Source organism: Herpailurus yagouaroundi, unplaced genomic scaffold, assembly GCF_014898765.1.
Source record: "Herpailurus yagouaroundi ecotype Mexico unplaced genomic scaffold, PumYag 190, whole genome shotgun sequence".
Lineage (NCBI taxonomy): Eukaryota > Metazoa > Chordata > Mammalia > Carnivora > Felidae > Herpailurus > Herpailurus yagouaroundi.
Window position 1 is genome coordinate 17,142,172 of NW_024412421.1, and position 14,983 is coordinate 17,157,154.

Genomic DNA, 14,983 nt, shown 5'->3' on the forward strand with positions numbered 1-14,983 from the left:
AGGCAGGTGAACACTGAGGGCACAAAGGGAAATGCCTTGTCTGAAGTTACTACAGAGGCAAGTAACAGGTGCCCAGAACTCAAGGCTCTCGGTAGCTCTGAGCCCAGTACTCTGAGAGTGGTACAGTTCTGGAACACTCAGCAGCTCTGGTTCACCTGTCTACATTACTCTTTCTAGCCCATATCACCTGGCTTCTTCTAGTAGAAGGCCATGAAGCAGTGTGTCAAAGGAACATGGAGAGGAGGGCAAGGGACAGGCTGGGCTAAGACCTGACCCTACAAAATCCATGGAAGTGTCACTATCAAAGAACCACTGAACTGGACTCATATACTTGGGCCCCTACTTGAATTGGGCAACCCTAGAGATGCACCTGTATGTGTATATATGTAAATACACAGGCACCAAATGTATATAGTATATATATATATATATATATATATATATATATATATATATATATATACACATATACATACACATACACACACATATATAGTGTATATGGAGTTTTCTGTTTATGCTTGGGTAATTGTTAAAGGCTCTGGTCTCTTTATAAGCCACTTTGGGAGAAATTCTACTGGCATGGGTGTCAAGAAATGCTTTGTTTCACCTGAACACTAATGTATTATTGTTTTGTGGTAATTTTATAACTCTTGGTGTTTCTCCAGTTGCCCTGTTACAAGGGAACAATGTTCTATGTCATAACTTATGGTATGCTCTTCAGTGAAGTCCTTTGTTCTATCTTTCAACCTAACTCTTACTTTCCCTTCATCCTCATTTCTTTAAAACTCCCCTTTGTTGAAATCTTAGTGCATTGCTGGTATTTATGAAGGCCACTTCAACACCTCTTGAGAATAGGAAATGCCATAAATAAGTGGACAAGTAAATAGGCCATCCTGTTTGAGCTGTTCACATGGCCAACCGCTGGGAATCCAGTCACCTTTCTCCTGGCAGCCTGCCCAGAACTTTAGTTAAACCCAACAAACAGTAATTCCTTATCAAGTAAGAGTTGGTCCTAATAGCCATCCAAGGAGCATACCTTCAAAGAACAGTCTTCTAGCTAATTAATTTTGCTTTCAGTTATTCAACATTCAAGAGACCTTTTTTATGTTTCTAGATGTGTGTATTACAGCATGTATCCAAACATACTGAAATAACCAATTTAATGATACCCTCCTCCTCCAGACTATTAGGACTTTGAAGGTAAGGACTACGATAGTTTTATTTCTGTGTGTCTAGTACCTATCACTGTGGCTATTACCTGGTAGATCTTTTGTTGTATAAACGGATGCTTGCTAAAGTAACTAGAGTGCACATGCATGTATGTTGGAACACAAATATACATATATTTATGCATGCATGTACCTATGTTACCATCCACTACATAAGTGTCTCTCAAGCAATCTTAACAGACTCTGCGAGACAGTGTATTATATCTGTGTGTATTATTATTAAATAATATACACATTCACACAGCTCTTGCGGACAGAGCCCAGCTATGACTCCACGTCTGCATTACCGCTAGCTCTTTCCAGCCTGCCATATTTTCTCAGTGCAACATCATACTGAGTCTCAAGACAGAATCACAAGTAATTGGTTGCATACAAAGATGCCTCCAAACATGGAGACCAGAGGAAGTATAGGCAGTTCAGTAGGGCCAACCACACCCTGATGCTGTTAAGAGAAATAGTGTAGTTTATAGTATTCACACTCATTACATTTTCTGATAACCTACTACCCCATCTAAAATAATGTCTGGCTGAGAAAAAACTGTGCTCACTGTGTGTGATGGTTGGCTTTATGTGTAAAGTGGGCTAGACAACAGTCTCTAGTTACACCAACACTTATGGAGGTATTACTGTGAAGGTGTTTTGTATTTTGTCATTAAGGTCTCTAACCAGTTTACTTTTGGTAAAGAAGATTATTCTCGATAATCTGGGTGGGCCTGACTCGATCAGTTGAAAGCCCTTCAGAGCAGAGCTGAAGCTACTCCGATGATGAAGAGAGAAGTCTACCTGTGGACTGCGGCTTCAGCTCAATCCTTGGGCTCCAGTCTGGCCTTGCTGCTCACCTTCCCTGTGGATTTCAGACTTGGCTTTGCCAACCCTTGCAGTCGCTTGAGCCAATCCCTTTCAATAAATTTCCTAATATGGGTGTATCCGACTGACTCCATTACCCTCAGTGTACCCTGACTGATACACTATGTATACATCAGTATTTACAGATGGGAAACTTCAGGCAACTTCATACTCAAGGGAACGAAAGAGGCCCTACAATCTCCTGATAGCAGCCAGGAAGGCTTTCTATCTCCCCTGAATGATAGTCTTCTTACTTATGTGCAAAGGTCAGATTTCAACTGGTTCAATAACAAGAATGCTCGGCTTTCCAGTTTGCACATTTTTTATAAGTTCTTGGAAAAAGTAATTCACAGGAGTTTATTATGAGGCCATTGTTGCAGAAGATCATAAGGATGATATTTCTGTAAAGCCTTTTTTTGTTGTTGCTGTTAATGCCTTTATCTGATTGCTTCACACAAAATAAGTGTTTCACTTGTGGAGAAAAATATGTGTAAGTTTTCAAATTATGATTTTTGTGCTAGAGAAGTGATAATAGGCAAAATAATTAATTAGTGTAAACGGTAAGGGTTTGGACTCCACGGGGACCCAAGTTCCTAAATGGATGACTCTAGATGGATTAGCTTCTATGAGCCTCAGTTTCCCCAACTGTGAAATAAAGATATAATCTGTCACACACGTTTCTATGAACAGTGCCTGCTGTGGCCCTTCAAAAATGAATCTTTCAGATTGATCTTCGTTCTTCAGCCTAGGGCTTCTGAACAGCAGCATTACTGGGCCAGATAAGTATTTGTTGGGGGGAGAGGGTGCTGTTCCGTGCAATGTAGAACATTTAGCATCATCCCTGGCCTCTACCCACTAGATACCAGTAGCATACCCCTACCCAGGGGTGACAACCAAAGATGTCTCAGATCTTGCCAAATGTCCCCTGGTGGAAAAATCATCCCAGGTTCATAACCACTGCTTTAGGGATGCAGTTATTGCTATTATTTTTTGTTTGGCTTTTAAATTTTTTCCAAAAAAAAAAAAAGTATAACATTCATATGGAAGAGCATAGCTCGATGAATTTTTACTAAGGGAACATGCCCATGTTATCAGCCTTATAACAAAGAACAGAATACTGCGAACTCCTGTTCCCTCTATAGGAAGCCCCTGACATTCTCTTCTTTTATAACTACCAAGGACTTTCAGTCAGAGAAATTGAAGCATAAACTTTATTTTTTTTCTTTTTTTATGTTCATTTATTTACTTTGAGAAAGAGAGAGAGAGTGAGTGCAAGCAGGGGAGGGAGAGAGATAGAATCTCAAGCAGGCTCCGTGCTCAGCATGGATCTCCATGCAGGGCTTCATCCCATAAACCCTGAGATCATGACCTGAGTGGAAATCAAGAGTCGGACACTCAACCAACTGAGCCACCCAGGTGCCCCTGAGGCATAGATTTTAAATCATGAGAGGTGATTCAGAATAGGAGTCTGTAAACTGGTTTTCTATGAGATTTGCCAAGGTAACAAAGCTCTGCTGGAATGATGATCTACCCAGAAATCATCACAAGGTAGCAGGTGAGCCACCCAAACCCAGAGGTGGATTGTCTGGAAAATGGGGATTTATATAAGAATGGCAAGTCTTACAGTTTTTTCCTTCCGACCTGAAAATTCAGCTTGTCTGACTCAATGGAGAAAAGAAATTATCAAAAGAGATCAAATGTAGAAGGAAGGGCCATGCGACTGAGCAGAACAACAGCTGGAAGACCCAACCTGGCCACTGTGGTGTCTTCAGAGAATCTGAGAAATGGGATGTGTCCCCAGGTGTTAGGACATCCTTTTCCCTGTTATGCCTAAGTTCCCTGGGCCGTAGGGAATGGCAGGCCAACACATTAAAGTTGACATGTCTTCAGATGCTTCTGTAAAACAACCTTGGCAGACCAGTTACATGAGATACTCAAGTTCTACTCAGATAGTAAGAAAATATCAAGCCAGCAAGCCAGAATGGCACTCCTTCTCTGGATATATAATAGTCGTGCTATTGGGCATTTACCAAATTGTCCTCATTCATCTGTGAGCTGCTGGACAATTGGAGCTCGGTCTTTTCATTTTCGTATCCCCAATAGCATCTCCTATCGGGCCAGGAATATGGTAGATGCTTAGCTAATGTATATTAGCTGATAAAATAAATTATGTACTAGAAAGTGCATTTCCCTGGGAGTTAAAAGTGCTGATGCCCTATTCTTGACTGTACTATCATTATGGCATGAGACTTCAGGGATAATCAGTAAATTTCTCTAAATATCAGCACCTAAATCTGTTTAAAAATATAAAATGTAATATAAAATGTAAGTGAACAAAATGGCCTTGAAGGTCACTTTCAGAACTTTGATTCTAAAGGATATATTGAGCAGAGAACCTGACCTTACAGAAATGGTTGATAACCATCTGTTTTCTCATTAATTCATTTACACTTTAAATAACTTACTCTTTCATTCATCCATCCGTGGGCACCATGAATTGTGAGATGATATGCTGGTCTGGGCTGCATGAAATCCACAGCCACTGAGAAACAGCACATAGACAGCTGTACCTTTATAACTTCTATATTGGAAGGTGACATGAATCCCTTCTACCAAAGCATAAACAGCACAAATGCAGACATTAACTGCGGATAACACGCTAAAGGTCTAGGGAAGCCAAATACCATTTCAGCTATCCATTCATCAAACCATCCATCCAATAACTGTTCTGAGTATCTACGTGTTCAAGAGGTTTTGTTTTCTATCCCAATCCCACTGTCAACCACAAGGATGAACACATGGCCCAAGCGGGGTCCTTAAGAGTATTCATAGGACCTGAAAAATAGCCTCAGAAATGGGCATGTGGCTCAAGGCAGGGCATTCTCAGTTCTTTGGAATTTCCTGCTTGTGCACACTTAAAGTATAAATATATGTTTTGAGACTTGTAGTGGTCACTGTGTCATTGTTTGTGTTACATAGGTAACCCTCCCAGGGCAAGAGGGTCTGAGACTAACACTCAAAGAAAAGCAGAGACAAGTAGATGAAGAGGTCACCACGTGATGGAGACAGAGAAGAACACATTTCCCAACATTGTTAAGCTCTGGATCCAGTCCAGCCAGAAGCTAGAGCTTCCATGGACGTTCCAATGATACAGTCCCAAACTTCTCCTTTTCTCTTCAACTATACTTCGCAGATTTTTGTAACCTATAGCCACTACAACCTGCTAGATGCCCAAAATTGAAGGAGCCATAAGTGTCAGAGCTGAAGAAGGTCAGGGGTCTCTGATCAAAGGAAGGAAGCAAGGATAAAAGAGAAGAAGGATGAATCGTAAATGTCAGGAGAGACATGTCTGAGACAGACAAGTACCTTAAAGAAAAATTAAGAGATTGAATTGAGGGAAGTTAATGTGAGAAGGCAACCAAGTATCTCCCACCAGAATGGTATTTATTGGACTGCCCAAGATGGGTAGACAAATTGCTATGTTTAATGCCCCCTAAGAGAACATTTCCACCTCCTTCCACTTATAGCTAGCACATCTTATCAAGGGATTTAACTTAAGTATCTCTTCCTGAGACAGATGTTTAGCCACTTTTTTTTTTCTTGTCACAGGTGAAAATCCCATCACTTTGTCCCTCCAAGCAATCCGTCAGATAGGTGTGGGCATATTCTTCCAGGCATCATCTCAAAACTTCTATCCATTAACCAAAGGAATTATGTTCTAATAATGGTATCTCTTCCAGTCATCTACTTATACAAACTTGTTCTACACATTCACTGACTTCTCAGAACCCCAAGAGATGCATACTACCCTCCTCATATATCCTTGCTTAAATGACCTTCTCTGGAATAAAGGCAATGAATGCCCATGAGGAGACATAGGCATGAACAAGCAGAGGCCATGTAAAAGAGGCCCAGATCCTGCTCTTGGCAGATCCCTGAACTCACCTGTGCTGCTGGTCAGGTTTCTTTTCCTGTGTGGGACTCCCCTTCAATTTTAGGGGATGCAGCTCTCGGACCATTGTTGGGATTTCCTGTCATCACTCTGAGAGGTGTCAGCCATGATGCTAATACCTTGGCCTCCTTTTCTCCCCTCCTCCATCTCTCGCTTCCTTCCTTCCTTGTCATTTGTATTCCTTTTTTTTTTTAATTTTTTCATTCTTCCTTCCTTATTCCCTTCGTAGTCATCACCTAGTAGGCCGCCAATAATGGTAAATATCCTCATAATCATCCTCCTCATTCATACCCAGTAGCACTCAGCAGGGACGGGCAAAGACAGCAACTATCATTCACCTCCTAATACATCACGTTGCCATGTTTTGCTAATTACACTTATCACTACTGAAAAATATGTTGTTCATTCGCTTAAATTTTACTGTCTGACCCCATAAGAGTAGAAACTGTCTAACGTGTCCACTTTCTATCTCTAGCCTAATTAATTTATTGGTGTCTCATGAATATTTGCTAAATGGATGGATGGATAGCAGATTTATTGTCATCTATTTTGCCTCAGGGACACCTGTACTCACAGGTGTCCCACATCTTAAGGTCAGGTTGCAAGGTCTGAAGCTTGTGTCAATGTTAGCTCATCATATCTTTGAAAGCCATTATTATCCCTGGTTCTAAGTAAGAATGACCCTATCTTGATCATTCTCTTTCTATGGATTCCTCTGTTATGAGACCCAGCTTTGGGTTGAAGATTCAGCAAATCTGCAATAAAGCTAAAAGTGAAAGAAGGTGGCTCTTGCAGCTGTGATTTAAAAGGTGGTGAGGCTTTAAAAGGTGCAGCCACGAGCCCACCTGTATGTACCTGCCCTAGTTTCTGCCCGCCCAGGACTTGCACATGCACAGTCACACAAGTATGTACCCACATGGCCTGAGCACCACACCCCATCTCCCTAGTGGTCATATTTCATGCATCCCGATGAAACTCTCTAACCTTCACGTGAATCTGATTTCCTGGATAAATTTGGCATTGGAAGCAGATTGGTTCATTGAGTCATTACATCTTCTTGGTTAGCTTTGGACCTTGCCTTCTGCAACCTGCTAGAGACTCATTTAGGATGTAAATATATATTTTAAATGATTGTGTATCAAATGTTTATACACACAACCAAAAATGACACAATTTAGGATAAAGTGTTCTAAATTCACCTTTGCCAGGTATTAACAGAATTACTATGTTAATATTGTTATTATTTCAACATGGTTGTCATCATCATCATCATCATCATCATCACTATTGGGTGCTTACAGTATTGTAGAGAGAGCCCTGGAAAGGGAGACAAAAGATGGGAAATCTAAATTCAAGCTCTGCATCTTACTAGCTGTATAATAATAAGCATGTATATAATCTGAGCTGTAAGTTACCCTGTCTGAAAAATAGGGGTGAAAGTACGGGGTTATCTTGAGACTGAAATTAGGTAACACAACAACGTGCCTAAGAGTACTTCCCTTGCCAACAGTTGTTTAAAAATTATTTGTTGCATAAATTGTCCTTTGAAATACTAAGGCTTCCACCATCTATACAGTATCTACTAGGTGCATGCAGCTTCTGAGCACTAGACACGTGCCTAGTCCGCACTGAGATGTGTTACACGTGTATAATACACACCAGATTTCCAAGACTTAGTATGAAAAAAGAAGGAGAAATAGCACATTAATAATTTTATATTGATTGCATGTCATAATATTTTGGATATATTAGCTGCATCATTAAAATTGTCACTTTTTGTGGCGCCTCGGTGGCTCAATCAGTTAAGTGACTTCAGCTCAGGTCATGATCTCATGGTGCATGGGTTTGAGCCCCGTGTCAGGCTCTGTGCTGACAGTTTAGAGCCTGGAGCCTGCTTTAGATTCTGTGTCTCCCTCTCTCTCTCTGTCCCTCCCCTGCCCGTTCTCTCTCTCCATGTCTCTCAAAAATAAATAAACCTTAAAAAAATAAAAAATAAAAAATAAAAATAAAATTGTCACTTTTTTACCTTGTTAAAAATTGGACTGCTAGAAAATTTTAAACTGCATTATTTGGCTCACCTTTGTGGCTTGTGTTACATATCTCAAGGACAACACTGGCTTGGAGAGCTATGCTCCTAGAATTTCAATTATAAACATAGAAAAGCTCAAAAACAAAGGATTTGGTGGAGAAAATTGAGTTCTTAACATACTTCACAGTTATGCAAATATCCATCCAGGGAAAGAGACCACTATTTATGTCAATTTCTTTAAAAGGAAAGCATGAACCCTTCATAAGCAATGGAAAACTAGTCCGCATCAAATCCAAGAGAAGGTTTGGTGTGGAAGAGAGAAATGATAGCTTAGTAAACTTGAGTAGAAGGAACAGAAAGGAACAAATGGGTTTGGAGCCACTGAACTTGGACACAGAATCCACGTTGTCACTACTAGCTGCTATATAACCAGAGTAAGGTGAGCAAGTTCACAGCACCCACTTCCTCTCCACAGAGCAGAAATAACAATACACATCTCACCACAGGGTTGTCGCTGACATTTATGAAGTGTTCACTTGGCTCTGTATATGTTCGTGTCATGCCAAAAGTACAGATGAGGAAACTGAAGAAAGAAAAAAAAAAAGAATAACTTGTGTATTCCTGGCCACACCACTGAAAACTGGTGGCAGCAGAATCTGAAGGCAGTGAAGTCTGAACCCCTTCAGCCCTTGAGCTTTTAATCACTCAGATCAGGTTTCAACGCTGTCATGAGACCTGAGCAGTGAATTTAAAGCACATGCCAAAGCCATCAAGGAAGCATCCATGTTTCTTGCTGTTTAAATCCGCAAGAGAACATAGATAGGATATAGTATGCAAGTCATTCTATGTCCCATCAGCTCAAAAGAAACCCCCGAACAGATGACCAGCAACCTAAATGAACTTTGGAAACTCTGATATATTAGTGTCTTGGAGGCTGTAAGAATTGTTGAATGTTCTGAGGAAATATATTCTAAAATTCACGTATGAAATATGAAGCCAAAGGGATTTTGACCTCAGAGGTAACCAATAGGCTTAAAATCAGTTCCTACATGCTCAGTATAAGGAATCACTTACACATATTTTCCCAGTTCTTCCTCACACTATGTTGGATTTCCAGATCTACCTAGGTGGACTTAGCATCCAGTCACCATATCTTTTATTTAAGGTAAAGCATAAATTTCATAGATATTGAACTATTTATATAAAGCATTTTTGGTTTTGTGTGTTTGTTTGGTTTCGTTTTTAAGGATCCCAGCAGGTCAGTGGGAATGAGGCAGAGGCAGAGCCAGAGCCAAGTTATACTTAATGACTGGGGGATATTCCTAGCTGGCAATGGTCCCTAGGAGTTTCCTAAGGGGTGTCCCTGGGTCCAGCATGCCCGACGACCTCTATCTACACATCCTCACGACACAAGGTCACCTCACATAGTAACAGTCACATCTCAGTAACTACCCACCCTGGCTCTTCTGCAATAGACTTGATTATTTCTGACAAACTCATTTCTTGTGCAATTTGGTATGAAAATTAAAGTTGCATTAGCACAATGTATGTCATGTGAGTGGCAACCTCAATGCTCTACTATAGCAAACCCAACGGAGCCTCGAAAAGAGGTTCAACAATACAGGTAAAGTTACTGTTTCCAAAATAGCTGTTTTGCATCCAAATCAGTCTTGCCTGGGAAGGCACGCTTGGTGGCCTGTGGCCGAGCTGATAGGATCAATGTAACTTTCTCCGAAGGAAACCATCTTCAGAGAAAATGTTAATCAAATCGTTTCCCATGCAAATGTAAAAATAGGGGGAACAATACTAGAGATAATATCAATATTTTCAACATTAAGCGAAGACAGGCAATCCTTGAAGAGTGATGCTATTTCCATGAATTTAATCAATTCACATTCTTAGCCACAAAGCTTTTCTTACTTGCTCTTGTTTTTACAACCATTAATTTATTTAAATTTTTTTTTCCAATGTTTTTATTTATTTTTGGGACAGAGAGAGACAGAGCATGAATGGGGGAGGGGCAGAGAGAGAGGGAGACACAGAATCGGAAACAGGCTCCAGGCTCCGAGCCATCAGCCCAGAGCCCGACGCGGGGCTCGAACTCACGGACCGCGAGATCGTGACCTGGCTGAAGTCGGACGCTCAACCGACTGGGCCACCCAGGCGCCCCAACAACCATTAATTTAAATGAGTCCGGAGATAGGATTTGTAGATTCTTTGCCAGAATCTGAGAACTAAGTCCTGAGTTCCCAAGGGCCTATCATCAATTTGGTTTTCATTGTCCAAATAAATATCTGAACCCCAGGAGCTGGATTAAGAAGAGAATAATAATACATGTATTCTCCGGGTCAAGCAGGGTAGCCAGAGATGTTCTTTTTTGTTTTTGTTTTTGTTTTGTTTTGTTCGGTTTTCGGACTTTTAAAGCAGAGCTCAGCTGTTCTTCCAGATCCCTCCTGTGGGGAGGCAATTTTCCGTTCTTTTTTTTTTTTTTTTTATTAAAAAATTTTAAATGTTTATTTCCTTTTGAGAGAGAGAGAGAGATCAGGTGAGGGGCAGAGAGAGAGGGAGACACAGAATCCGAAGCAGGCTCCAGGCTTCGAACTGTCAGCACAGAGCCCGGCGGGGCTTGAACCCACGAACCATGAGATCATGACCTGAACCCAAGTCGGACGCTTAACTCACTGAGCCACCCAGGCACCCCAGCAATTTTCCATTCTAACCCTCTTCTACAAAAGAGAGAACTTGAGTCTAGACAAGGGAAGCAAGTTCCCATCTCTTGTCTCACAGTGAGTTGGTTAACAAAGAAGGAATGGGTAAAGATGAATCAAAGAGGCATAGAAATGAAAATGTTTCAAGAATATTAGAGCAGACATAGAAATACCAAGCACAGAGACCATGTGGCCTTTGTCTCTCTGGGCAAGACTTAGTCATGTTGGTGTTTGCAATTTCATTCGTTCTTAAGTCCTGGTTTAGAGTGATAAATTTGATGTCTCTTAAAATCCAGTATTGATTATTCTTTCAACTCTCAGAAATCTGGGTCCTTATTAATATGCCTCAGTGAAGACACAATGTGACTCTCTTCTCTCAGCTTTTGTATACATTGTACCAGGTCATGGCACCACACAGCAGAAAGTGGAGAGTGTCCACTGATGGATAATGACTAGGCTTATATGCTTTCTCTCAACACCCTCTATAAACACCACTGTAAATTCTGGCTGCAAAATAATGGTTCCAAAGTGACACTATTGGGGCATCTTCATCTATGCCAGGGCTGGAGAGGAGCCAAAATTTCAACAAAACAAAACAAAACAAAACAAAAAAACCATGGAACTTGGAAACACAATTTCTTTTCTCTGCAACACATCTTTTTAAGTATTTAAGTCATATGAGCACATTACAGAAAGTATAATATTCTGTGTCATCTTCAAAGCATCCTGGGCTGGGAGAAAGTCAAGAACCCATCAATCTTAGAAGCATTAGAAGTGTCCTAGGAAAAGCTTTCTGGATCTTTCAGGTTCTGAGTTCAAATCCTTTGCCACAATCTGTGTGATCTTGTGGCTCCTGTTTATGAGGTTGGAAAGATGCAGTGACATAACCCCTGGAAGGCCAAGTCCAAGGCACTCAAGATGCACTTCGCCAAATATCCATCCCAATTTCTCATCGATGGTCAGCAGCAAGTCTCATGAACCTACCCCTGGAAGCCTCTTACCTCTGTGTCCCTACAACAGAGCAGTGGAGAACATGGGATCCGTGTTCAAATCCCTGTTTGTCCACTTATTAACTGTTGAAACCTGGGGAAAGTTGTTTGACTACTCTGAGTCTTAGTTTCTGTGTTTTATAAATGGGGATCATTATAGCTTCTGCGTCACTGAGGTTGTAGTGAGGATGGGTGGAGATAATTTATGGGAAGTGCTGAGCACAGTGTGTGCATATAGTAAATGCTCAGTATACATCAGCTATTGTGATAATGCTGCCACCCTAGGCCCTGCTTCATCATCTCTGCTGTAATCCCCTACCTGCTGGCTTCCCTGTTTAGAGTTTCTGTTCTTTCTAGCAGTAATTCTCAATGCTGTTCCAGAAATCATTTAATAAAGCATTGAACGCATCACTCCCTTATTCCCAACCCTTCAAAGGCTCCCTAGGGCCTAGGGAATGAAGCCCAAAGCTCTGAATTTGGCATTCAATGTACTCCACAGAGTCCCAAACTTCTTACCCTGCAGGCATACTCTGTCCACTATCACCTGCTGGCTACTCTGTCTGGGCAAATCCAGCCTGTGCTACACATCCTGGTGTTTCTGTTTGCATGGCTTTCTCTAGAATGCTGAGATGTGACAGCTGGATAGCACCGAGCCAAAGGATTTGTGGGAGATTTGAGGGCCACATCATTTTAGAGCTGGAAAGGACCCAAAAGGCCACTTTACAGATGAGTAAACTGAGGTTAATTGGCTTGCCCAAAGCCACACAGCTATTTATCAGCAATGTCAGGGTGGCGCTAGGCTGGTCTGCCTACAGGGAGGGAATCACCAGGCAGCCTATTAGGGAAAAATTGTAAGCAATTGGCAGCAAACTTGCTGACAGGTGATCTTTCTCTACTTCAGAGAAATGGGATATTAAGCAGCCAATAAGAAAGGAACACAGGCACGCCTCTCTAAGCGCAAACCGGGTGCCTCTCCGGCTGGTAATGCAGGGCACGATGGCAATGGGGTTGATGGGGAGAGGGCCGCTGAAATAATTCCCTAGGACCCATCCCTTACTTCAAAGACACATCCTCTCAGGCTGCATTAGTCTCCTGACTAATGCTCCCAAATGCACTGCCGAGATTTGCTGAAGTTGAAGATTCTTTGTGATGTTTGCAGTAGGAGCGGTGATGAATAAAACACAAGAATCACCAAGGCATTATTCCGAAGGCAAGCGTGCCCAGCTCTAACTGCTACATTGCAATTTCTACTCTAAGATAATAATACTAATAGTGACACTTCATTTATATAGTGCTTCTTAGGTTCTCAAGAATAATATAAAAATGAAAACGATATCTTCTACCACAGCTGTGTCTATACATGAAGCAGATAGTGGAGCAAGCCAGTTCAAGAGCAACCTCCTCACAACTCTTGGGATATTTTAGGGCAAAGTGTTATGAATTGGAATGGTTTGCATAAACAACCTGTTTTTTCAGCTTGGGTTTGGATTTTAAATACAGTTCTGCTGCTACCGTAAATGATTTTATAAAACCTTTAAATATGTTGTTAAGTAGACAAAACCTTTAAATATACATGTTTTAATAAACAGATAATATGATGTTGGTACCTACTGACATAGCTGCCCACCCAGCTTCACCTGGTTGGTTAGTCATCTGTGGTTTGTGGTCTGGATTTGTGTGCATGGTGAGCAGTCAGGGAGTATTACATAGAAATTGGCATGCATGGCTCCAGGAGTCCTGAGCAGCTTGGTGATAACTGAGTCGGGTGTGGGCAAGGAGCTTCACCAGCCATGAAATCAAAGCCATTCTATGTTCAACTACCTGGTCCATTAGACACGCTACAGAATGTTAGAAGCTCAGAAATTCTGAGCTTGCCCTGAAGGCTTCACTCTCTGGAAGGGCGACGATGATTTCTTTCAAAGATGGGTCAGGAAAGTTGTCCTGGGATGGTATGAGGCCAGCTTCAGAGGCAGCAGTTACCTGTGTGTCTTTGCTGACCCATCTCACCCAGCTGTAAGCAGGCACAACATCATCTAATCATCCTATCCTTGGGCTAACACAGAGGTCATGCTGTCAGGGACCTGGGGCAGTCAGATCCGCAGACCAGACACAGTCATGGATCAGGTGGGTGTGGGCACCACAGCTATCCTTGCTGGACATGGGTAGTTACAGTTTACTCTACCATCCCAGTGGCCCCAGACATCAGATAATGGTACAACCACTGCCACAAAAGCCAGAGTGAGTTCTTCATGGCCAGTGGTCTTACGTGTGTGTGTGTGTGTGTGTGTGTGTGTGTCTGCATGTATGTAAGCTACTGAATCTAAATTTAAAACACACTGGGAGGTTGGAGCTGAGTCTGTGTTCTAGCTTCCAAGAGGGCTAAGGAAGCAACTCTTTGGCCCTTCAGGCCTCTGGAGTACAAGTAGTGTTCTTTCTATAGAGAATCTTCTTGTGAGCTATTCTCCAAACACAGGACGGGGGTTTCAATACTTTGCAGCCAAACAAACAAACAAGCAAACAAGATGACAAATGTGTGCTACAAGGAATGACTAACATGTAGAATATTGTATTCCAGGCTGAAGAACCACTGAAAAGGAACTGTCTTGTTTAATAAGATTCTGCCCCTGCTCCTATTCTGGGTATTTTTATTGCTGTTATTGTTTTGTTTACTTTAGTTTGGTTTGCTTTTTGTTTTTTGTTTTTACCAAGAAAGCTTGGTGACAGAGTAAAGCCAACTCATAGCATGAAGCTATGAAGGATGACAGATATTCTGGATAACAGACTAAAGATTTAAACTGAAACACGTTTTGGGAGACTGGATCCATGGACTGAACCTAACAATATGAAATGTAACCAAGATAATAGTAACAGCTACCCCATTCTGTACACTGTTTTAAGCGTATTTATATATTAATATTGTTTAATATCAGAGCCACCCTGTAAGGGAGATATTACTAACACAGCACATGGATGGGTAAACTGAGAAATGGTAAATTGAGTTGCAGTCAGACAGCCTGATTCCAGAGCCTGTGCTAACAACTGAAGGTGCCTGTCATGTCTTTCGTGCACAGGGACAGGTGGGGAAATGTGACTTAACAGCAGCACGTAAGGAAAAACAAATAAACAAATAAACTGTGGAGCATAAGTCCTCTGGGTGATGTGACTGGCAATAAAAGCTAATGTAATGTAGCCTCGGGCTGCAATAAAAGAAGTGTGTGGAAAGGAGT

At 41.5% G+C, this 14,983-nt stretch overlaps 1 protein-coding gene across 2 annotated transcripts in view; it reads right to left on the minus strand.

The window, feature by feature from the left end:
* Window positions 1-14,983, minus strand: part of LOC121045394 (cadherin-11) — a 153,755-nt gene that overhangs the window by 129,281 nt on the left and 9,491 nt on the right. Inside the window, exon 2 of one of the 2 annotated variants that reach the window (XM_040498201.1) lies at window positions 8,561-8,642. The exons of the other annotated variant lie outside the window; for it this stretch is intronic. The gene's annotated coding sequence lies outside the window, so the exon portion shown is untranslated. The remainder of the gene's footprint in view (window positions 1-8,560; window positions 8,643-14,983) is intronic. 2 annotated transcript variants of the gene reach the window in all.